General features: G+C 40.6%; 1 protein-coding gene across 26 annotated transcripts in view; it reads right to left on the minus strand.

Annotated features, from left to right (window-relative positions):
- Nucleotides 1–24,017, minus strand: part of Sorbs2 (sorbin and SH3 domain containing 2) — a 190,283-nt gene that overhangs the window by 157,465 nt on the left and 8,801 nt on the right. For all 26 annotated transcript variants that reach the window (XM_057752497.1, XM_057752496.1, XM_057752495.1 and 23 more), the window contains exon 2: nucleotides 1,496–1,637. The gene's annotated coding sequence lies outside the window, so the exon portion shown is untranslated. The remainder of the gene's footprint in view (nucleotides 1–1,495; nucleotides 1,638–24,017) is intronic.

Here is a 24,017-nt window from a genome sequence, read left to right on the forward strand (position 1 = left end):
TTTTAAAATTTCTTCTGCCTTTTTCTTCTCTCTTATTCTTCTTGTTACTCAAAAGACCACTATGCCATTTAAATACTTGTTTTTCTGTTTTTGTTTTTGTCTTTAACCAAAACTTTTTTGGTAAAAAGCATCTTGAAATGCCAAAAGTTTCACTGCCCATGCTTTTAAAAGCAACAATTAGGCCTCAAGGCACATGGTAATTTGGGGGAAGCAGGAGACTCCTGTGCGGTTTGACAAAATCTGTTCTATGAACTGCCTCTGCTACTTGCTTTTAGATATCCTGAGCTGAGTCTTGCTAAAACCGTGGTTCTCAAACTATGGGTCGCGACCCCTAGGGTGCAGAAGAACCCTTTCATGGGGTGGCCTAAGACCATTGGAAAGCACAGATATTTACATTACATTTCATAACAGTATCAAACTTATTTTTATGAAGTAGCAACGAAAATAATTTTGTGGTTTTAGTGCACAGCATGCGGTGTGCACTAAAGGGTCACAGCGTCAGGAACGATGAGAAGCACTATGTTGTTAGAATAGTCATTGTGATGAAAGAGCTTTGCAGGAGGACGTTTTTCTTTAAGTTACAGGTTCCTTTAGAAATAGGATCTAAATCATAGCAGCAGCAGAAGCTAAGCCAGTAAATTATCTGAAGGAATAGCTATCAAAGCATTAAGGAAAAAAAAAGCCTTTTTACTGAACATAGTAAATACTCACAATCAAAGTAAATGGTGTGGTTGAGGTTAAAGTCCACTGATCAAAGGGCTTTGCAAAATGTCAAGTGCAAGCATAAGAGGGGACGGGGGTGGGGGGGGGGAGCCAGATTACTAGCCAAAAATGTTTACTGTCAAAAAAAAAAAACAACAAAAAAAAACCCATCATAAAATCTACCTCGTAAGAGAGCATCTTAGCTAAATTTCAGCATGGGGAAGGAGTTCCCCAAAATCAGTCACCCCAAAGGACACGAGGAATCTAAAACCCAACAACAACAATAATAATGATAATAATAATCCAGTCTCCGAACAACTTCTCAGTCCACACCAGCCGGAAATATAGCGGCTAAGAGCCGGGCATACTGTAAGATAACCACCTGGCCGTCCATCAAGAGCATTCACTAATACACTGTCTTTACTCAGGTGGGCTGCATCTTGTTTAAAGAAAGCCTTTAGAAAGTTAAAATAAGAGAGCAGTCTAAACAACGAAATGATGGTGTCTAGAGGTCCCGTCACCCCCGTGGGAGTCGCGGAACAAGAACTCGAAAGCAGTACTCAGCAGCAGTACCTGTACTGCTTACAGGTCTGTGCGGCAGCCACTGGGGACAGAGGGCTTTAGGCAAAGTTTCCAACTACACTTACAAAAATACGCAATGATGCTGCTGCATCCCAGAAGCAGGGTCTACCTGGGAATCCCCCGGCCTTCTCCTATGTTCGCCAAAAAGTTACTTTAGAGACACTAGTCATGACCGCCCCAGAAAAGTTATTCCCGAATAAAAAAACCTTACCTTGAAGAGGCTGAACTTCACGGTTGCTCCAGCAGAGGAAGCAGGAGTCAGTGGCCTTTTTCCGTGTAGAGATTGTTTATTTAGCCCTTTTTAAAAAAGGTCTTGACCTCCAGAGGTTTAAGATTAAGTCCAATCCAAGTGTCTGCGGGGACAAAAAGGGGGACCCTGGGGTCAGTAGAGAAAGCAACTGAGAGAAGCAAGGAACTTCAGCTGCTGGGTGGTGCTCCCAGCCTGAGGGCATTTGAGCTATTTTCAGCATTACCAGCAGCTGGACTTGTCTGAAGGGCTGAGAATGCCTTGCCCGAATCACCACCCCCCCCCGCCCTGGGGGGGAAAACCAACATAAACCAGGAAACCCACAACAACTTGGTTCATTGTGCAAATATTCATTGAAATTTTGAGGGAAACGGCCGGCGCTATTGAAAACACACACACACACTCACACACACACACTCACACACACACACACACACACACACACAGACTTGATTGAATCTTAAAGGAACACGGTACCTTGCTCCAACCCTGAAGTTTTCAAAAAGGTTTACCTGATCAGTAGAAGAAAGAAAGACGCTATGGCACACTGACCAGGGGACTTCTGATTATCCCTTGCTTGCTCACAACTGGTCTTAAGGCTAAACATCAGCTACCAGCCTGTTCTTAAGACCACAGGCAAATGGTTTCTTTCTAGCGCACACCTACATGTCCACTTTAAGCATGCTATTTTTGAAAGCTACTGGGTTAAGCCGATGACATTTCTTATCTGTTGGCTAAGACTGGGGACCATCCAATGACATGATGCAGAGAGGCTTCTGCCTCCACAAACCCAGTGGTTAAAAAAAAAAAAAAAAAAAGGAATAAATGACACTGGCTCTCCGTGACAGGCAAACTTAGAACTTTGATTTGGCTTTCCGAATGAATAACCACAGGTTGTGTTCATGTATTCATTCAGTTAGCATGTACGTGGCCAGCCGTTCTCAGCTCACTGTAGGCTGGGAACTCTGTGAATACAGAAATGGCAACTCAGTGTTGCCTTGGCATTTGAAGGTTTATTATACTCAGGCTGCAAGCGTAGGTGAAAACAGAACCAAGGTCTTTTTTTACCAAGGCTGAAGTAAAGGATTGTGTCCGCGGGCATCCTTGTTTCATGAGGCCTTCACTATGCCACGTGTCCTACACCTTGTTTTCTATGGCTCTGATACACACCATGACCCAAAGCAACATTGCGAAGAACAGGTTGATTTTATCTGATGGATCATAGTCCTTCATTGAGGGAAGTCAGGGCAGGAACTCAAGGCACAATCCTGAAGCCCGAAACTGAAGCATGGACTATGGAGGAGTCACGCTTACTGGCTTGCTCAGTGTAACCCAGGACCACCTGGGTCCAAGAGTGGCCCCGCCCACAGTAGGCTGGGCCTTCGCATATCAATCACTGATGAAGAAGATGCTCTCCAGGTTTGCCCACTGGCAATCTCTCAGTTAAAATTTCCTCTTCCCAGAAGACCCTAGCTTGTGTCAAAAGACCAAGAAGCACTTCCACTAGGAAGGAAAGGCGGTGGCCCTACCAAGCAAATAGCACAATATTTTTTAAAAAACCTTGATTCAATGAAGATGAATTTCCCCTGATCTTTTGTTCCTGTATCCTACAACACAGAAACATGGGAGCAGACAGAAAGTAATGCTCTACTCAAGAGTTACAGGAAGACTCTCCGGTTGTTTTGTGCTTTGTTTGGAGACAAATACAAAACCAATTCCTTCATCGCTTTAATGACATTGGAAATGGCTTTTAAAATACTGGTTCAGCCTGGTGGAGAAAGAGGTATGGTGTATAGTGAAATGTTTGAGCCAAGTTCACCATATACTAAAATGATGCAGATATTCTAATTTAAAGTAAACCTATGACTTAAATTTGAGGTATCTAATTATAACCTTAAATATAGTTAGCTTTGATTTTAAAATATTTACCAGTTTTAAAATACCATTATAGAATACTGCATTTTTCTGTTTGATTAGTCCTATTTTATCAAGTGTTACTTAATTTACTAGTTTAGAACAGACACTTGTTTTAGTTGTTGAATGATAGATAATCCTACCAATAAAGAGTTGAGATTTATTCTCATACAAGTTCTTAAAATTATTCTTATTTGTTTTCCCCTTACAATACTTTATTTACAAAGAGAAACATTTTTCCCAGTGTGGCCCCACGAGAAACTATAAAAGTTAACGGCACAAATAAGGATTAACTATCTGACTACCAAGTCAGCTATTATTTTTAATTCCCTGCTGCCTGCTTGCCACACCAGTCCCACAGGAAGCTCATTGCCTCACTCTCTCTGCGTGGTCATGTTTCCTCAGGGTCTGCACTCAGACAAAGCGGTTATGAGTCTGGTCCCCGCCTCCACTTAACATCCATCCTGTTGTCCACTGTGTCTCACTAAAGTCTCTTTGCCCCCAAAGATCCTGAGCCAGGATCCAAACAGCTCCTTTCAACATATTCAATATCCCAGAGAGCAAATTAGAATTCAAGCATATTTTAATGGTATAGGAGGGTCACGTCTATTTTTTCTATGTAACTGGTGTGATTTTATCTCAACGGTGATATTGATTACAGTCATTCATATTCTCTTTCCTTTCTAAAATAAATCAGTTTAGAATAATCTATCAATGATTATATTTAAGGGAACCTCTACCTTGGTCCAGAGATGTGAGAACAATAGGCAAAATATCCGGGCAGAGATGTGGGGTCTGTGATAGAAGGTGGGACCTAGACATGAGAGCCCTGGTTAAAATTCAAAGCAGAGCCAGATGTTTCAGCAGTAATTGAATGTCTTGCCTTTTGTATAAGCATGAGACAGGCTCCAGATGCTCGAATAGGAGGAATCTTTTTGATGGAGATTCGTGAACACAAAGTAGAAGCAAACATTGAAAAGGCAGATCACTTGGGCATTTTCTTTTCTCTGTTCATGAATCTAGATGGTTCTGAGACCAATGATTTTTATTACAACCGTGCCCACTAAGACACAGTTTCCCTAGACCAAACCATCCTAGAGGGTGTTCACACCCCAAGGGAGAATCTTATTAACTCAAGTAACACCCCAATTAGAACCACTGGTTAGGCAGATATATGATTGGTAAGAGGGAGAGAGTCTTTCCTACATCGCTGCACCACCCTAAATGAATGAATAGTCCAGTTTGGAGTTTAATAACCTCAACAGCCTTTCAAACATACTCCTCACTGTTGCAAGTGGCTCAAAGTGCTCAGTGCTCCAGAGAACTTCATAAAAATAAACTCACCCTGGAAAAGAACATCTGGGCTCACACTGGCAGCATTTAAGAGTTTCCACTCAGATTGGAGCTCTGTGGCAAGGTACTAGAGTACTGGGTCCATTCCCTAGCTCAGCAAAACAGACAGGGAGGGAATAAGATGCTGCTGCCCCTCCCCCCTCCCCGTCACCCTACCTTTCAGGTGTTTTTGTTGTCGTGTTTGTTTTCTGGTGGGAATACTTTAGAAAAAAAAAAAACACTTTAAAACATGTGATGACTCCAAGGCTCAATGGCTAACGTGTGGCTACACTTAGCAATTATCTTGCGATAACATGATGATTTCCAAAAATTTTTCTGTGCAACTTCTCCAGTTCATATAGTTTGAAGCTTTTAAGAGTTCTTTTCTCAAGAGAACCGAGGCTTCTCAACCGCGACCTCATCATCCTCTGTTCTTTGGGAGGCTCTCGGGAGGAAGGAAGCGAGTGTAGTTTTCCCAGGAATATTGTTTTCGAGAGTTCACCCCCTTTGAAAAGTGAATTGCGCCGCAGATACCCGAAGGCTTTCGCCTTCTCAGTTCAGCGGCATTGTCTTGTCCAGGAGAACAATGTTTCCTTCTCTCGGGCAAATGCTTTAGTGTTCTGAGGCAGCAAGAGCGGCCAAAGCACTGGCACGGGTTTCAAGGATGCATTGGAAAGGATGCCAGTCAGATTTTTACTTACTATAGAAATCGGATGAAACTGAGCTAAAGGAAGGCATGCAAAAGAACATAAAATAGAGCTAAAGTTAGGCACAGTGGTTCGCTTCAGTCATCCTCATCAAAGTGAAGCGCCGGCAAGAAAAGCAGCGCTCTTACTTAGTGTTAGCATGCAGCAAGCATCTTTCAAGCCATCCTCAGGTCTGCTGTGAACGGAACAAGATCAGCACCCTAAACTGGGAAACTGAGGTCCCAGACAATGGCCTGATCACTCACAAAGCCCTCCTCTGCACTTGCATTCTGAGCTAAACTCTAAGACCTTACCAGCATTAGAATCTGTTTCTATTTGGGGTCCCACAAGTTCCCCCGACTCCTGTAACTATATGAGGGCTGTCACATCCTGCTTCTTTTTCTAATTGCTTCCACTGCCGGCTTGTTGATGGTCAGATGGTTTTCAGAGGATTGTTTTGTACCCATGTGTAATGTTATACCCGGAGTCTGGGCTTTACCAAGTGAAGCTCAGGTCTTGATGAAGGGCTAAGCAACTATTATCAGACACACAAGTTTTGTAAAAACAACTTCTTAACTTTTGTTAACTTTTCCAGTTAAAACTTTACTGATTGTAAAATCGCTGCTTGAGGGGATGGAGAGATGGCTCAATGGCTAAGAGCTATCGCTATGTGACTGTAGAGACTGGAGTTTGAATCTCCAGCACCCACCTAACAAGCTGGGAGAGAAAATCCACAGGAGATTCCTGGGGTTCGCTGAGCTCTAGATTCAGGGAAAGGTTCTGACTCAAAGCAATAAGGCACAGAGTGATGGAACAGGACTGCCAGCGTCTTCATCTAGCCCATATGTACCTGCATATGCATACACCATATAACACACACACACATACACGTTTAAATTCATTAATTGACTATGCATCTGTGAAGCTTATTTAATCACGATTTAGATTTTCTTTGTATTTATACTCTATTTGAAATTAAACACATGCAAAAGTGGCTATGACAACTGTTGAGCCTCCTTAGGGTGGCCTGCTTAAGTTCCTGCAGGATTTGTGTCTTGCATCTCTATCTCTATTACCCTTCTTCTAGCTCTCTTCCTTCCAGCTTCTCTGCAGTCTGTCCTTGCTGCCTTGGCCTACCTGATGTTCTTGGATCAGAACCTCTGCATTCCTGGCTCAACAGTTTATACTATGCAGAAGTCATCATGTCCTTCCTAGGGGAAGGCCTTCCACAACCCACCAGACAGGTAAAATCGTCTCAGTTTTACCTCTGAAAAAGCCGTGCTTCCGCTAGGTCAAACCAGGCACGTTTATTTGACTGACTGACTTATAAGTGCCTCCCTCTGCATTTTCCCCACTTCTTCCTTCAGCAGGATGCCCCACGGGTAATCATATCTGCTCCTGGCATAAAGTGCATTCTGCAATTTGGCTTGTTGGGTAAATAAATGATTTAAGAAATTCCTCGAGCCAGGCAGTGGTGGCGCACTCCTTTAATCCCAGCACTCGGGAGGCAGAGGCAGGTGGATCTCTGGGAGTTCGAGACCAGCCTGGTCTACAGAGCTAGTTCCAGGACAGGCTCCAAAGCCACAGAGAAACCCTGTCTCGAAAATCCAAAAAAAAAAAAAAAAAAAAAAGAAAGAAATTCCTCGAAAGATCTTATGTAACACAAGCACATTTTTCTTATATGTCTACTAGAGGTTGTGGAGTAAAAACAACCCCCTCCAAAACCCTACCACATGTTCTAATTAAGCAGCTGTTTCCAGCCACAGGGACTACTGGGGTGTCTCTTCAGACCTACATAGTTTGCTAAAAAGTTGTTGGAAGAGGCAGGTGTCACATGTTTCCACAGGATTTAATAAATACTGTTATCTCAATAAATTTGTGTTTGCATTCTTAAAAATAAATTTGGAATCCACTGTTCCCACACACCTAAATCATATTTCCAGATTTTTCTAAGACCCATCTGACATTCTGTTCAGGTGAATGAAGCCCTCAGCGGAGGTCCCCAAGCAATATAAGAGAAAGATATATTATTCTATGTTTTAGTAAATGGTTACACTGTTTCTCAGCAAGCCTTGCCTGATATTAATATGGCAGTTTAGGAACGCACAGTTAGGCAGGAGTTGCGTGGCACACACACTGTTGCTAACAACAGTCATGCCTGTCTCCTCCCCGTAGTGTGAAACTCAATTTCATTTGTATCGTGCATTGGTTAGAACCACAAATGAATTACTAGTAGATGATTTAGAAGCCAGAAGAAGGAAATTCTGTCTTCCGGTAAAGGGGTAAATCAATGCCACCAGAGGAGGAAAGGAGGAACTTTGTGGCGTGGCGGCAAAGCAGGAGTAAAAGGTTCGTTGAGGTCATTCACGGACTCTTTACCGCCTGCATTCTAAATGGCTATGCAATTTTTTGTGTCACTGGACTCAGGAATACTTGGTACAGGCTAGCAATGTTTTAAAATGTGTCTTCTTGTTCAGACTCTTTGATAATATTCAATTTACACTGTGGTGACCATGGGGCATGATGACAATATATTTCCTGATTCATCTAGTAAATGGAAAAATTAACCCAACAATCCATGGCATCACCAGTGGACAATGATTTGATCAGTTGTACATGTCTAAGCAAGGAAGCCTCTAGAAAGAAAAAGGACAGGGCTCAGTGACCCTGGGAAGCTGTCCATAGCGAGGCTTCTGGAGGGAGTGGACTCCTTCCCAACTCTTGCCCTATATGTGTGTCTCTTCATCTGTATTCTGCATTGCCCACAATAAACCAGTTAATATGGTTCCCTAAGACCCTGAATCACTCTAGAAAATTAACTGAACAAAAGAAAGGGAAGTGAGGACTCCCACTTGTAGCTGATAATTCATAAGCTAGGTTAAACAACAACAACAACAACAAACAAACAAAAACAAAACATGCAGGTTTTGGGGGATTGGCACCTAAAGTTTGGGGAGTTTGGGAAGTGTGTACATAGCCTGAAGAATATCAGTTCTCAAACTGAACCTTTGGGGTTCAAAAGACCCTTTTGTGGGGGTCACAGATCAGATACCCTGCAATCAGATATTTACAGTATGACGCATAACAGTAGCAAACTATAGCTATGAAGTAGCAACAAAAATCACCATGACCACCAACACGAGGAACTGTGTTAAAGGGTCACAGCATTAGGGTGGTTGAGAAGCACTGCTGTAGAGTCTGATTCTATTGTCTAGAATCTAGACTCCAGACAGTGTCAGAGCTGACTCACAGTAGACGATGCCCAGGTATCACCCACTATAAACTGACCGGGTGCTTGCTGGGTGGGAGAAATTCACACATCTTTTGAATTCTCCGAAGCTTTATGTGTTGGTTATTATTAAATAAGTGTATAGGAGAAACTGAAACTGTTTACCACTATATCACACACACACACTACACAGAAAGATAGTTACACACACACACACACACAGAGAACACAAAATGCTAGAAAAGTGTCTTTGTATCTCATAAAGGTTAAGTATAAAAAAAAAAAATACCAGCATTCAAGAATTAAGAGAGCTGGGAGTGCATATGGGAAGACCTGGAGGAAGAGTAAGTTCAATACCAGCCTGGGCTAAATACTCAGATCCTATCTCAAAAAAAAAAAAAAAAAAAAAAATCAAACAAATAGGTCCTATTGAGTACATAATAAAAACTTCTCCCAATATAGATGTAGGTTGGCCTTATTAACATTGTCCATGTTATGAATTCCCTAAACCCAAGCCTTCCTACCTATTTCTGGGGCCCGCTGGCATGCTTATCCACAAAGATACGGATCCAGCTGTAGCCCAATGCTGCTATCAGTCAGTTTATTCCCAGATGGAGCAGACAAGGCCCTGGTGCTTAGATGCCTGGGACCATATCACCTCTGGATTTTCACAGCTTCTTTGTCTACTGCAGTATGCCTACAAATGCTCTCTTGTTCCTGACATCATTACACAAAGAAGTCAGGAAGGACTGGCATTAGCCAGCAAAGCCAACCCCCAACAAATACCAACAGTGGTTCTGCTACAGAAGGAAACAGCAGAAATGAGCTCTTTGGGAGACATGCTAAGAAATGAGGAACTTTAACTAAATTTTTACAAGAAATGATGGGGTGATTGAATATTCCTTTATAACCTCTGGCCTAAGCCATAAGACTGGTTTATGGATACAGACAGGAAACGGTGTCCAACCTGCTGGTGGTTTTAGAAGATGTTCACATTTTTACCTAGCAGTGCCTGCATTTTCTCATCAAGTAATTCTTTCTTTAAAGATGCTTTGCCTGAGCCGGGCGGTGGTGGCGCACGCCTTTAATCCCAGCACTTGGGAGGCAGAGGCAGGCGGATCTCTGTGAGTTCGAGACCAGCCTGGTCTACAAGAGCTAGTTCCAGGACAGGCTCCAAAACCGCAGAGAAACCCTGTCTCAAAAAGCCAAAAAAAAAAAAAAAAAAAAAAAAGATGCTTTGCCTGAAGATTCTCCTTGAGTCTATTTCCTTTTTTTTTTTACAATCAAGTCAGCATTTCATTTTTATTGTACTTGTCAACAAACACTCCATGTTTATTGTGCTTTAGAACATGCCCATGGGCCACATTGTTTTCAACACACTGAGGACCTGTTTTCTGCTTTCTTTATTAGAAAAAAGTCTGGAGAATATAGAAACTTGCTTTCCCATACTTTCTTGTTTGCACCCTGTCTAATAAGCTACACAGTGTAGAAAATGTCACATACACAACAACAACAACACAAAACCTCCCCAGCAGGCTGTTTTTGGTCCTGTGCCATTTTGCCTTGTCCTCCTGTGATGACGGAGATGGAGGCGACCTGTTATCTCAGGAAGCCCACATTAAGGGCCAGATAACGAAGGTGAGCCAGATGGCCTTTGCTTGAGTTCCTTGTCTGAAGCAAATCCAGCCTGTCAAAGGTTTTCAGAGCTATCCAGGGTTGGTCTGTCTCTTAAAGCTGGACTCAATGAACACAAGCATCTAAGAACAACTTTATTACATCAGGCTGGCTGAAAGATAACGGGGACAAATGGGCCTGCCCTTAAGATACCACGTAAAAATAGATTCAGAAATGTAACTCTAGATATCAACACCAGCACTCAAAACTGCCCTGCAGTAGGTTTTAGGCCCATGGCAGTAAAACTGGCATAGAAAATACAGTCAAGATGCCTGAAGTCACAGCAGGTTCAATATTTGATTTATTTTTCTCTCTTTTTTTTCCCCTCTAAATATAGTAAAGAAACCCTACAGTTAATGGTCAGTGATGCCAAGAGAACTAAGAACACAGCAATAATTGTCAGGAAAGCCAGAACAGGAACCCAGTGTTTATCCTGTTCTTGGTGGACATGGCCAGATCATTGTTCAGAAAACTTTGAACAGGGTCACTTACGCAGCTTACCCAAGCTTTCAAAAATCTCAATAGAAAGGTGGAATTTTTCCTTGTTACAGAAAAGACAGTTTGAAGACTTATTCCTGGTCAGAAACAACAGTTCTACTTGTGCCTTTCTGAGAACAGTGGATGCTGCCACTTGTAACTGAGGTGCAGCTGTATGGGATCAGGAAGCACGCTGTTTCCCAGAACTCAGTACGTGGGATGACACACACAGAAATTATTCTCAGGATTTTTTTTCTCCTCTGATTAAATAGTTTAGTTGAAGGAATAAAGAGAAATGACAGCAATATGACCTTGTATCCGGGAGTCAAGTATGCATTTTGATTTTTTATATTTTTTAAGGTGACATTTTAAAAAGAGATTATTTTTGAGATGTTTCCCTTATCCTCTTCTATGCATTCATCAAGAGTCTAACCCTGAAATTTTTATTACAATTAAAATTGGAGGAAAACTTTAAAAAAAGAAAGAACTAAAGAACCTGGCTGCTACCATAGAATCTGACAATCGTTTCTGACTGTTACGGGCCAGTTTGATAACATGTCCTTTAGATGTTGTCTTTGGGTTTCTATAGCTGTGATGAAACACCATGACCAAAAGCAACTTGAGGAGGAAAGGGCTTATTTAGCTTATATATCCTAAATCATGGTCCACCTGAGAGAAGTCAGAGTAGAGGCTCAAGCAGGTTAGGGACTTGGAGGCAAGAGCGGACGCAGATGCCGTGAAGCAGTGCTGCTTACTGGCTTGCTCCCTATGACTTGCTCAGCCTGCTTTCTTATGGAACCCAGGACCAGAACCAGGTGCTTAGGAGTGGCACCACAAACGATGGCCTGAGCTGCCCAACTCCTCCACATTTAAATTTAATAATTTAAAAAATGCTCTACAGGCTTGCCTACAGTCCCAAGTTATGGATGTATCTTCCCAATTGAGCTTGTGTTAAGATGACATAAAAACTAGCCAGGATCGATATCATAATAATAAAATAATAACCACCACAGCGTGTTTCTCCTTTGATTGCTGTGCAGCTCCAGTGATTAACACACGGGAAGCTGTTGAGACAGTGTTGGCACAACAGTGGGTGCCACCTAAGTGGAGGTTGCTTCCATGGTTTGTCTTCATCACTTCCGTGACACACAGTGCTGTGGTTAAAAGTATAGCCTCTCGGCATAGTTCTGAGTTTAAAATACTCCTTCTGCCCTGTTTAAACTCCTTGATTTGGGCACATCTGAGCCCCAAATCCTTCACTTTCAACAGGGGATACAATTCATGACTGGAGAGCCTTTTATAGACAACTGAATCCACTGCAGAGGGAAACACTCCTGGTACACAGTAATCATCCGGTGGTGATTTTCAAGAGCTACCCAGAAAAATGCTTTCTGAATGTAATAAATTAGCTGAAAAAAAATATATGTGCTTTTAGTTTGCTGGTGGGAAAATGAAATGGATTGAACACACCTGGATATTGAATTTAATTTCCTTATAGCTTATTTCAAATGGCTCACATTCTGGGTTTTGTATTTTTCCCATTTTAATTTTAAATATGAGTTTATGGAATTGTCAGGTAACCAGATTAAGAAATTCTCATCTCATTTCAAGTTTTGTCCTGTGGCTGATTGGATAGTCTCCTTAAATCAATGGCATTATCATCTCAGACGTTAAGTAGAAGGCTGAAGTAGAATGCTATTGGTATTAAAAGGAACGGTTTGGAGGAAGCGGAAGGGAAGCTTTACAGATTTGTAACTCTGTGCATCTTGTTACAAACACACACTAACTTATGATGGCTGACTTTAATTATAACTAATGATAGCTGAAGTCCGAGATCTGTCTACTAAAGTGATGATTACCTTGCCAACGTGAGGGGTGGAGCCTTTTAGAGTCAGGCAGTTCTGTGCTCCCGGCTTAGCTTCCCCAGGGGCAAACTATGCTATTTCAGGGGAACTCCTTGATAAAATATAAAATGCAGACAACAGTGTCTACCTAGTTGAGAGCCTCATGAGAGAATTAAATAAGACTGTGAAAAGTGACTCCAAGTAAATGCATGCTGTAGAAAGAGATTTACTGCCATGGTAGCCATTTGGCTTTGTCCTAATAGACTGTAAACTCTTTGGAGGACAGGACCTTCCTTTGTAAACTTGAACGTAGGGCCAGTGAGATGGTTGAGCAGGTCAGCACTCGCTGCCAAGCCTGCCAATCTAAATTCCATCCCTGGTACCTGCAGGGTGGGAGAAGAGAACTGACTCCCGCAAACCCTGTTTGCATGGGTTGTAAGCATGCTTACCCATAGCCTCATACGTAAATAAATAAAAGCAGCAAAAACTTGAATACAGCCAGCTCTTTGTGTGGTGTCTGGTTACTAAAAGTGATGGGTGAATATATGATCGAATAAAGGGCTAACACGAGAGGAAAATTAAAACAGCAGCAATAATGAATACAAGGTGACTCCGGTGTAAACAGGTATCGGCTAAGTGAATAGACAAAATGAATGGTAGATCAAAACCATTTTCTTCACAGGACTTAGAGGGGATAGGTCGTCTATAAACACAGAGAAAGGCTATCACATTGATGGTGACAAACGGTCTCACTTATATTCTCTTCTCATTTAACTTTTAAAGGGGCAAATATTTTGTCTTCAGAATATATTCATTTGTCACAACAGTCATCTGAAGGAGAAATCATAATGTGCCATCCTGATTATTGATGCAATACTTGAGTATTGTAAACATCATCTTGAAGTTGAATTATCACAACTGTGTGTATCATTTTATTATTTTGTATGAAGATGGTAACTGCCTTAGGCTCTTGATTTCTATGAGTACTGTCTGCTTTCATTAAATTCAGAAACATTTTGTATGAACCTCACTTCCAATTTCTGTCTACTCCTCTATCCTCCTCTGTGTCTCCACCTTAAGAACTCATGATTTTATGGCAAATTCTAGTGAGACACATCCATGGGGAGACTTAGCATGTTATTCCTAAGCCAGTACTTCACAGATCTGGTACATTCTGGAGAGTTTTAGGACCAGTTCTGACTTTAAGCATTGGTTACCCTTCATGTATTCTTAAATAATGGCTGGAAGAAACATCCAAAGTCAACAAGCCTTCGGATTTTGAAAATTAAGAGTGTGAAGGATGAATATATGGGAAAACCATTATTAAACAAGGGTCTGAGGGACATTGTTCTAGTTCGAGATAGAGAGAAGGTCATAAACAGGGCTGATGGCTTATTTAGGATGGTCTAGTGTTCCCAAAGGTTCCCGTGGATTTGTGCCATGGGCACAGGGTTTGATCCAGTGCCAACTGCCACTTTCTTTGCCGGGGAGCAGCCTTGATTGAGACTTGTTAAGACCCTGATGAACTCACTGGGCACAACAGCCCGCTCATTTAAGTATCCGGTGCTGGTTGTGATGGGGCAACAAAAAGAGGCCTCTATGAAGAAAAGAGACACCAGTAGCTGAGACGGTGAGAGCTGCAATAATCTGAGACAGGAGGAATAGAATATCTTCTAAAGAGAAAGACAGACTTTGGATCACTGAGGTTGAAAACGAGGTCCATTTAATGAAGGCATTAAAAGACATCCAAGGGCAAAATGATCTCGGAATCAGTTATCAAAGGAGAAAATGTCATGTAGGATAATTAGAAAAAAAAGTGATTCAAGAAGCGAGGTAATTCGTAGAGATAAATTAATTCAGTGAGTGTGAGGATAACTTAATCAAATGCTTCTGGAAATAAGAAAGGTACTCACAGTTGAAAATATTTCATAGCATTCTTCTGTGGTTTGTTTACTGGTTAAGTCTAAAAGTTACACCATGTAAAGAATCTTACCTACAAGCACAGATAAGGAGATCAAAATTCAGGTTGTCTTGGGCTTACATATACAGTGCCGGGTAAAGGAAGGAGGATTGAAAAGGTTTGGACAAATGGTGCCCATCATTTTACCCATCCTGAGCTGTAAACTCTGACGCTCAGTCATTCTGTAATGTGAACTCTATGTTCTTGTTACTTGATTAGGATCTACCCACTTGACCTCTTTAAAACAAGCACACACGTTTAAACACACCTTTGAGCCTCCAAGATGGACTTGAGCACCACTTTCTATTTGGGGCAGCTACAAAGGTGCTGGAAATTTCGAGCTGTAAGACACACCGCGACCTATAAACTGAAGAACATGAGCTGGTGTAGACAGGATCCCAGGGTTACAGGCTGTGGGCTCCAGCCATTCTTTTAGGTGTTTGACTTTCTGATTCTGACCAGGTCGGGTCATCTTTGTTGTGATATTTTTCTCATCTTTCAGTTAATAGCATAACTAATATTCTTTCTTGTCCTCAAAACTCAGCTGAAGGTCTAATTTTTAGGACTACTTTTTTACCTCTCTGAGATGACCAACATATACTTTTTTTATTCAGAGGAAATGAGCTGATTTCCTGGCCCTTCTAACCAGCCCTGAAGAGGATGCCCCATTCTCATTATCTCCAGATGAATTAACTGGAAGGGTACTCAGAGTTTAAAGTTTCTGTGAAGGAGTTTTTAAAACAAAGACATAATAATTTCATTATTTATCAACATACAATTTGTCAACTGAATAATAAAATATTTATAAAGATACCTTGTATGTTATTTAACTACATAGACTATGTTATATATTATTTGGTAATTATATATAAGTTAGTTATTATAGTTAAATTGCTTTCATAAGAAATTATGTAAATATAGCTTTAAAATGAACTATTTCACTTATATTCTCTTCTCATTTAACTTTTAAAGGGGCAAACATATTGTGTCTTCAGAATATACTCATTTGTCACAACAGTCATTTGAACCATACTGATTTTTGATGCAATACTTGATGACCTTTCTCCCTTAAAAATTCAAAGTTGATGGAAATGGTCAGGATAAGGACTTGTTAAGCAGTTTACAAATCTTGCTTCTGGACCAATTTCTCCCTGTGTTTCTCAGTGTATTTAAATTTTTCTTTTGACACTGAAATTTTTTCTGACTCTAAAATTTCTCCCCACACACTACATCAAACTTGAACTACTTTGGAGTTGGAGTGAGCAATTCCATGACACTGGCTTTAATTACTATTTGTGTTTTGCTGAAAAAACAACCTACTTTTCATAGGGCAAAGGGTTACGAATGGTGCTTGCTCATTTCTAGGCTGAGAAAGCATCTCTAATTTCTAAGGAAATATGGCGCTTTATTCCTTATTACACTTCTCTCTACCCACTGCTCCAGGATATTACCTTGTCCTAAGAGAAGCCGACACTGGGTTAAAAATGTAAAACCCATGAACAATGGCGAAGGTAGACCAGAAGTCTACTAAGACTGTGTCTATAATCACAAAGACACATTGCAACTGAACTGTTCCAATGCATGACAGCTGTTCTGTCTTTCCAGGTAAAACACAGATCTCTGTGCAATTTCATCTGTCTGATGTGTTCTAATAGCTTGCCTCAAATTGTTAAGGGCTATAAAATTCTGGGATTTTTGCAAGGTAGCCAAGGAGATGGATGTCTCTAAAGCTGCAATGGTTTTCACATGAAAAGATCCAATATAGACTGTAATTTCATGTTTTATTTAATCCAGCCAGCTATACTTATAAATGCTCTCTCCACAGAAAAGGAATGCAAGCATTTGAATGTTAGGAATGTTAATTATCCTGTTCATATACCAGTCCCTTGGACTGACAGAAAGTGCCTCTGGGTTTTCAAAGACTCTAAAATGTTTATCCCTTAACAATTGATGAGATTCACTTAGGACCCAGCTAAATGAGTGCTCACATTTGCCTGAAATGAGCAACATTTGCAGCCATATATTGACTCTGAACCACTGGCACTGCTTTCCTCTCTCACATCTCACAAATGGGCAGAAGGGGTGACTAGGGTACACATCATGAATACTTTATAGTCTGACTTCTGAAAAACTTGAGTAATCAACTGGAGGCCATGAGCTGGATGCAGCAGTCATCCAAGAAATTCACTGTACTTCTAAGGGTGTAATATGTTGGCACTTATTAAAATAGCATTCTTTGTAAACAATATGGGAAACACACTTGCTAACACAGTAAACATCTAGCAAAAATATATTTTTTTATTCAGATTCATACACTCATTAATTGGCCAACTGAGTCTCAGATACAAAGCATAACAGAGCTACAGATAGACCTTAATGGAGTAGAAGGTCCATAGGGGTCTGGACTTTTCCCTGCTCACATCACATGCTTTCCTAGTTTATGATGAAACTTAACTCACGATGTTGAAAAATGCACGAGATGATGGAGGAACACAGCTAGCCACGGGCACGCCCTTATAATGTGAACTGAAATCTTGGTAAGAACCCCATTCGATTACCTTTCTTTCTTACTTTATTAGTTTGTTTTGTTTTTATTTTTCAAGTCAGGGTTGCTCTGTAACTTGGAGCCTGTCCTGGAGCTCGCTCTGTAGAACAGGCTGACTTTTATTAGTTTTAGTGATGGGGATCACAACCAAAGGCTCATGGGTATTAGGCAGGTTCTTCTACTGAGCTACATTCCCAGTCCTTTTTCTTCCTGTAAAGGGGCAGGATGAGTTCTCTTCCCCATTTATTAATACTTACATGTGTAATGAATCATATCAAAGATAGTGTTCAAATTTGTTGTTTATAGTACTAGATACTTCCCTAAAAATGTGAAGACAGGAAGATGGTTTTCCTCCAAGTCACTTACTTTACAGTGCTCATTTTTTCCTTTAGATTCATCTTCTATAGTCACCAAAGGGAAACCATTTGACTTGTACGTTGTACAAGGCCGCTGATTATTTTTGAACTCCATTTGAACTTATTCGGTTCCAAAGTAGAACTAATCATTCTTAATCCAGGATAAATCTTCATTGCCAGCAAGCACAGGGGTCTGCTGACATTGCACACAGAATGTCAAGCTAGCAGCTATCAATTTCCCAGTGCTACACATAATCTCTTAAGTTATAGTGGAAGTCAATTTTAAAAATTATTAGAACAGATAGAGCATTTACACGCAGGTGGCTTAACGTTTTTCTATTACTTTGTCTTACAACATCATAATTAATATCTAGATGTCACTTGGAGCCTCATATATCTTCTTTGGTTCTTTTAGGTGCATATTCTTATTTTGAAATTTTTAGAACTTAAACTAGATTTAAAAAGCATGGACAAGCAGGATAGGGATGTAGCTCAGTTGGTAAATTGCTTGCCTAGCATGCAAAAAAAAAAAAACAAAACCTGGGTTTGATCCCTGACAACCCATCAACCTGGGTATGGTAGAACAGGCCAGTAATCCCAGCACTTGGGGAGAATGAAAAAGAGATGAATGAGAAATTCAAGGCTATCTTTGGCTATATAGGGACTCAGTGGCAGTGGAATACATGAGACCCTGCATCAAAAACAGAAAAGAAAACAAGAAACAAAAGATGCAAAAAAAAAATAGTATAGACAAGCAAAAATACATCAAGGAAGGAAAAGTTTTTTTTAAAACAATTCTAAAATTTCAGTATATATAAGCAATGATTATTGACGTCTTAGATTTTTATTGTCTACATCATTTTATTGTTGCTCTATTTAGAGTATTTGAGGTGGAAAATCTATTTCTTCTAAATAAGTCTTTGCATAGAACCCATGTGTGAAACTATGGAAAGAATGATAACATGCAAATTGACTGACTATAGTTCCCACAAAGAGACAGTCTTGAAGAACATTAATGTCAAGGATTCATGTTTGAGTCCCACGCTCCCCGTATGTGTGACCCTGTGCAAGCTGTCAAACATCTCTGAGGTCATTTCCTCTTGTGTAAGATGAGAGTAATCCCTTCATTGGCCTGTCTTTGGGAATAGTCAATGAGAGATGTTTGAAGAATTTGACATGCTACCTCATGTAGCATCCAATGAAAGGCAGCCGTTACAATCAACTATAAGGCTACTTAATGTTATGTTACCTTCCTGACTAACCCTGAAGATCACAAAACTCTAGTACCAAATGAACTGAAGACTAAGCCCAAGAAAAGTGAAGCTAAGCAGGTAAGTCAGCGACAAAATGAGCAGAGGCATTCGTAAGCAAGTTCCTTAGGCTTAGAGTCTAGTTTCTATTAACACAGTTGACGTCGGTTTTTTGAAAGCAGTGCCTGAGTGCATTCTATCCAATGTTGTTTTTTGCTTGTTTCCTTTCTTTTGTGCATTGGAAGAATAGTGCACCTTACTGAGAACAAGCCTGTTAGGACCAGAAGATAGGGAGGTGTGCAACCCCACTGCTGGATTAGTTTCTTTAAGCTTTACAGTAGACTACAGCAATCCAAGAATGAGGGAACCGTTGAAACCTAGTAGGCTGTATAGAAAGTATGATTTTATTTGTGGAAATGCGATTTCATTTGTTTTATGTAGCTGTTGTTGCTTTAGTCTTTCATTCTGGATGTAGCAAAAGTTTCCCACTGACCTGCGATTCCAGGAGTAGTCAGTTTTTAACCCTTACAAGACCTTAGAAGAATGATTGGTTGGTGGAAGTCATTTTACATTAGTCAGTCATAGTCAGCCATTTTACATTAGATGCTCACTTTAAAAACATCTCATTCTACTCTAATGGTGAGCAGCAAGGTGCCAAATGTAGGGAACAGGGCTCTAGAGCAGGCCAAGAAACCATTCACATACACTAAGTTAACATCACAGAGCTGGAAAGAATCCTAAGTTTGCGTGACTGCAACAGCTTTGTATTCATCCCCACAGCACACCAAGCCTCATTGACATTGCTGTTCCTACATTCGGACCCGCCAGGCCACCTCCCATGTTCTTCCCATGCCTTAGCCATTGACATACAGGGTCCACTTCACCCAAACCCTGTCTTTGCCTTGTAGCTTGGCTGAAATGGTCCAGGTGAGATCAGCCATACTCTATTTTGTGTACCCCCTCTAAATGCTTGGCCACTTCTCTCTGATGCTATGTGACGGTCCACAAGATTATGAAGAGTTCCCAAGAGCAGAACTCTAGCTGGTTAGCGCAGAACTCTAGCTGGTTAGCATGGAACTCACAGAGCCAGGAGAATTAGGGCTTCTTGGTACCTGCCTTTCAAGCGAACTCACTCTTATAGAAAGGCAGAAGTACTGTGTAACACGTTTCCCTCTCTTCTCCCTCTCTTCTCTTCTCTCCCTCCTCCATTTTCCCTCCCTCTCTTCTTCCTTCCTTTCTAACCTGCCTCCTTCTTTTTAATTATTTTAAATTTATTTAAATTACATATGTGTTTGTGCGTGCATTGTGTGTGGACATGCATACATATATGTATGGGTGTATGCATGCTCCGATACCACATGTGGAGGTCAGAGGACTCTTGTAGGAATCAGTTCTGTCCTTCCAGCATATGGATCCTAGGGATCAAATTCAGGCCATCAGCCTTGGCAGCAGGTTCCTTTGCTCCTCTCCCCCTCTTGTGAGGAAAGAACAGAGTCTTATTCTGCAGCCCAGGCTGGGCTTGAAACTGTGACCCTCCTGTCCTGACTCCTTACACATGGTGTGATTCCAGACTGGCACCACCACATCCTGCCACTGCCTCTGCTAACATTTCTTTAGTAATTTTTATATATCAGCCTCAAATGTACAGAGTTAGATCATGTACGCCTTTTAATCTTCACCAAAATTTTTAAAATAATTTATCACTTAAATCTTTTGTTTTTGTTTTACATGAAGCCTAACTTGCAATATTAACTTCAGTGGAAAACAAAAACAAAAGCAAACAAATAGCTTTTTTCCAACATCTAACAACAAAATAACTAAAATTAGTTAATGTGCTGATTTTTGTTAATATTCTTCATTACATCATAGTAATTGCATTTATTAGTCAACATACTTTTAAAATAAAGAGTATTATAATTTATTTTAAAATCATATGGGGAAATGGTGATGTCAACTAGAATATTTGACTCAAGTAAACTGAGCAACTATATTAAATGACAGGCTGCATTTACATAATTATTTGCATATACCTGTAACAATACTAGTTAAAGAAAAAGATGCCATGGATTTGAGAGGGAGTGGGGAGAGAACACAGGAAGGGTGAGGAGGAAGAGAGGGAGGGGGCATTATGTAATTTTATTTAATTAAATAAAAAATTTTAAATATAAGGTACTGCAAAAAATGTGAATCATTTTAAGAGGATCTGAAACAGTTTCTTTAGAGCAGTGGTTCTCAACCTTCCTAATGCTGAGACCCCTTAATACAGTTCCTCATGTGTGGTGTCCCCCAACCATAAAATTATTTGGTTACCACTTCAAAATTGTAATTTTGCTACTATTATGAATTGTAACATAATTATCTGATACCCACAGGTTGAGAGCCACTGTGTTAGAGTTTTATATTGATCAAGCATGCATTCATGGGGTAAAAAGTCTCCCATAGAGGCAGTAAGGTAAGTGGCCACCAGCTTGTGTCTGTTCCCTTCATGTAGGCAACATCAGAGACTTCATTGGCCCCAGAATTTGCTTTACTTCTTCCTTTTAGCTGAAATATTCTTAACTGCTTACCAGGTGTCTTTATCAAGACATTTCCAGCACGCACGTCAAGTCCTGCATGTTTAAAACCCTTACCCCTCTCTTCCCACTTTGGTTGGCAGTATCCCCATCTCTCCTGTTACCTAATTACCCACAAATCTTTTCTTTCAACGTGATTCTCTATGATCCATTCTTAGATGGGCATTGCATAAGCCTGTTGGGATTCTTAAATCAGGTACATCAAAGAGGACAGTAGGGTTGGCCTTTCATGCCACCTATATGACTTTGCAAGACTGTCTAGGACCCAGAGGTAACGTCTATGACCAGCTGTCAACAATGGTAGCAGCTAACATATATAGAATATTCTTCTTGTCAGATAATGGCTCAATGAATTACACAGGGTCTACCTCTTCGTGATGTCCACTACCAAAGTCTTGCTTACTGTAGAAGACATTCTTCATAACTAAGAAGTCTCATGGGGTTTGTTCAACTAGCCTGAGCCTGTGATGCAACCCTTCCAATAAGCATGAAGGGACAGTTTAAATCTTTTAGGAACTTTAATTCTATGTTCCACAATGGTTTATGCTGGTTTACATTCTCATTAATTGTATATTTAAATGCTATTAAAACTAGGCCTTGATTAAGCTAGGGTTTTGATATTTACTTGGGAAAGCAAGTATCAAGAATTGCTCTAACAAGAGCTAGAGAGAGAGAGAGAGAGAGAGAGAGAGAGAGAGAGAGAGAATTGCTGACATTTATATAACATTCCTTCCTTGCTTTCATATGAATGATTTAATTGGTGCACCAATCCTGTGAAGTGTTCAATGTCATTACGATTTTCTCTAACCTGCTTTGCCTGATCCCCTAAGAAATCACTCTTCCTGGAGCCTTTGCTGTCATCTCTCCAACAGTAGCCTTTGTATAGCAGGTTATTATCTTCTGTATTTTCTTTATTGCATAATTAACATGTCTTATTGACATGAGCTCCTTTAATGGCTTCCTAACTTAAATTCTCATTTCTTTCACCATAAGCATGTGATAGGTCCTTGATGGGAGTATAGTAAACACACAACTTAATAACGTGGAAAATACCAACTTTAAAACACAACTACTGCCTGGTGTAGTGACGCACGCCTTTAACCCTGGCCTTGGGAGGTACAGGCAGGTGGATCTCTGTGAGTCTGAAGCTAACTTGGTCTACATATCAAGTTTCAAGGCAGCCAGATCTACATAATAGAAAGATCCTGTTTCAAAACAACAACAACCACCAAAGTAATTGCAACTCAACATCTATGCCTCCATCTGGTCGCTTCTTAAATTTGCATCCAGAACTGAGGCTCTCTCTCATTCTCTACTTTCCTCTATTGATTATCTTTTTGCAGAGTTGGGAATTGAACCCAGGGACTTGAAACTAGACCCTTAGTGCATGCACTTCCCCACTGAGGTCCACCCTTGATGTGGGATTCCCCTCTATATGCTGTGATTACCATTAATGAATAAAGGAACTGCTTTGAGTCTATAGCAGAGCTGTAAGGGAACAGATCTAGGAGGGGAAAACAAAACAGAATGCTGGGAGAAAGGAGGTGGAGTCAGAGAGACACCGTGTAGCCCTGCTGGAGACAGACACTGGAACTTTAGCCGGTAAGCCACAGCCACGTGGTGATACACAGATTAATAGAAATGGGTTAAATTAATATGCAAGAGTTAGCCAATAAGAAGCTAGAGCTAAGGGGTCAAGCAGTGATTTAATTAATACAGTTTCTGTAGGATTATTTTGGGGCTAAGTGGCTGGAAACCAACAAGCAGCCTCCTACTACACACCCTCAATTACTTCCCTTTACTGAGAAATTTTCAATACTAGATAGAATTAGAAAGGGCATGACCAACTAATTTGTATTAGCACAGCAATTGAGCTTTAAAAGTCTGGGAAGGGAGAATGAAAGAACCTATCTTACATGGTCATGCCTATCTGCTGGAAAGAACAAGTCCCTGATATCTTGGTTTATTTAGAAGTATGAACTCATGGTACTGGTATGTTTGTTGAGCGAATATGTTGATAATGGTCTTAAAATCATTTTGCCACCTGGCATTATATATGCCAGGTGGAATAGTGATTATTTTTCCTGAGAGAATGTACTGACCAATGAATTCTTTGATCAGTTTGAAGTTTCTTTGTTTGAAGCAGTATTTCTAAGGTGAATGCCGGTCACCTTAGAAGCCATTCTATCTTATTGGCCAGATAAAAGATTCTGTCTTTGCTCTGGGATGCATGAACTAGAAAGTACGTAGAATTCTTGGAAATAATTCACTTTTAGCTAGAAATGGAAACACTTGAATTTCAAATCAACATTCTTCTTAGTTCTTTCTTACCCTGAAAGTTCTTTTGGTTAGATGACCCAATGGATGGTAACACACTCCACACACTGAAGTCCTTTTGGGTCCCTGATTTTTGGGTAATTAAGCTCCTGTCCTTGTTCCCTGCAGGAATTCTCTGTACTATGGGCTTTTAGGACCCCTGCTCATAGACTAGGTTAGAAGCAGAGTGCAATAAACCCATGGAGGAGTCTGAGAACCAAAAAATTCACGGATAGAACATTCTGTAGGAAACAAGTTGATGATCCTAATCTTTGCATTCCTGACTGTTAAATAAATAGCAAAGGCCCAGAGGGAGGAAACAGAGTTTTG

Source organism: Chionomys nivalis, chromosome 20 (assembly GCF_950005125.1).
Source record: "Chionomys nivalis chromosome 20, mChiNiv1.1, whole genome shotgun sequence".
Taxonomy (NCBI): domain Eukaryota; kingdom Metazoa; phylum Chordata; class Mammalia; order Rodentia; family Cricetidae; genus Chionomys; species Chionomys nivalis.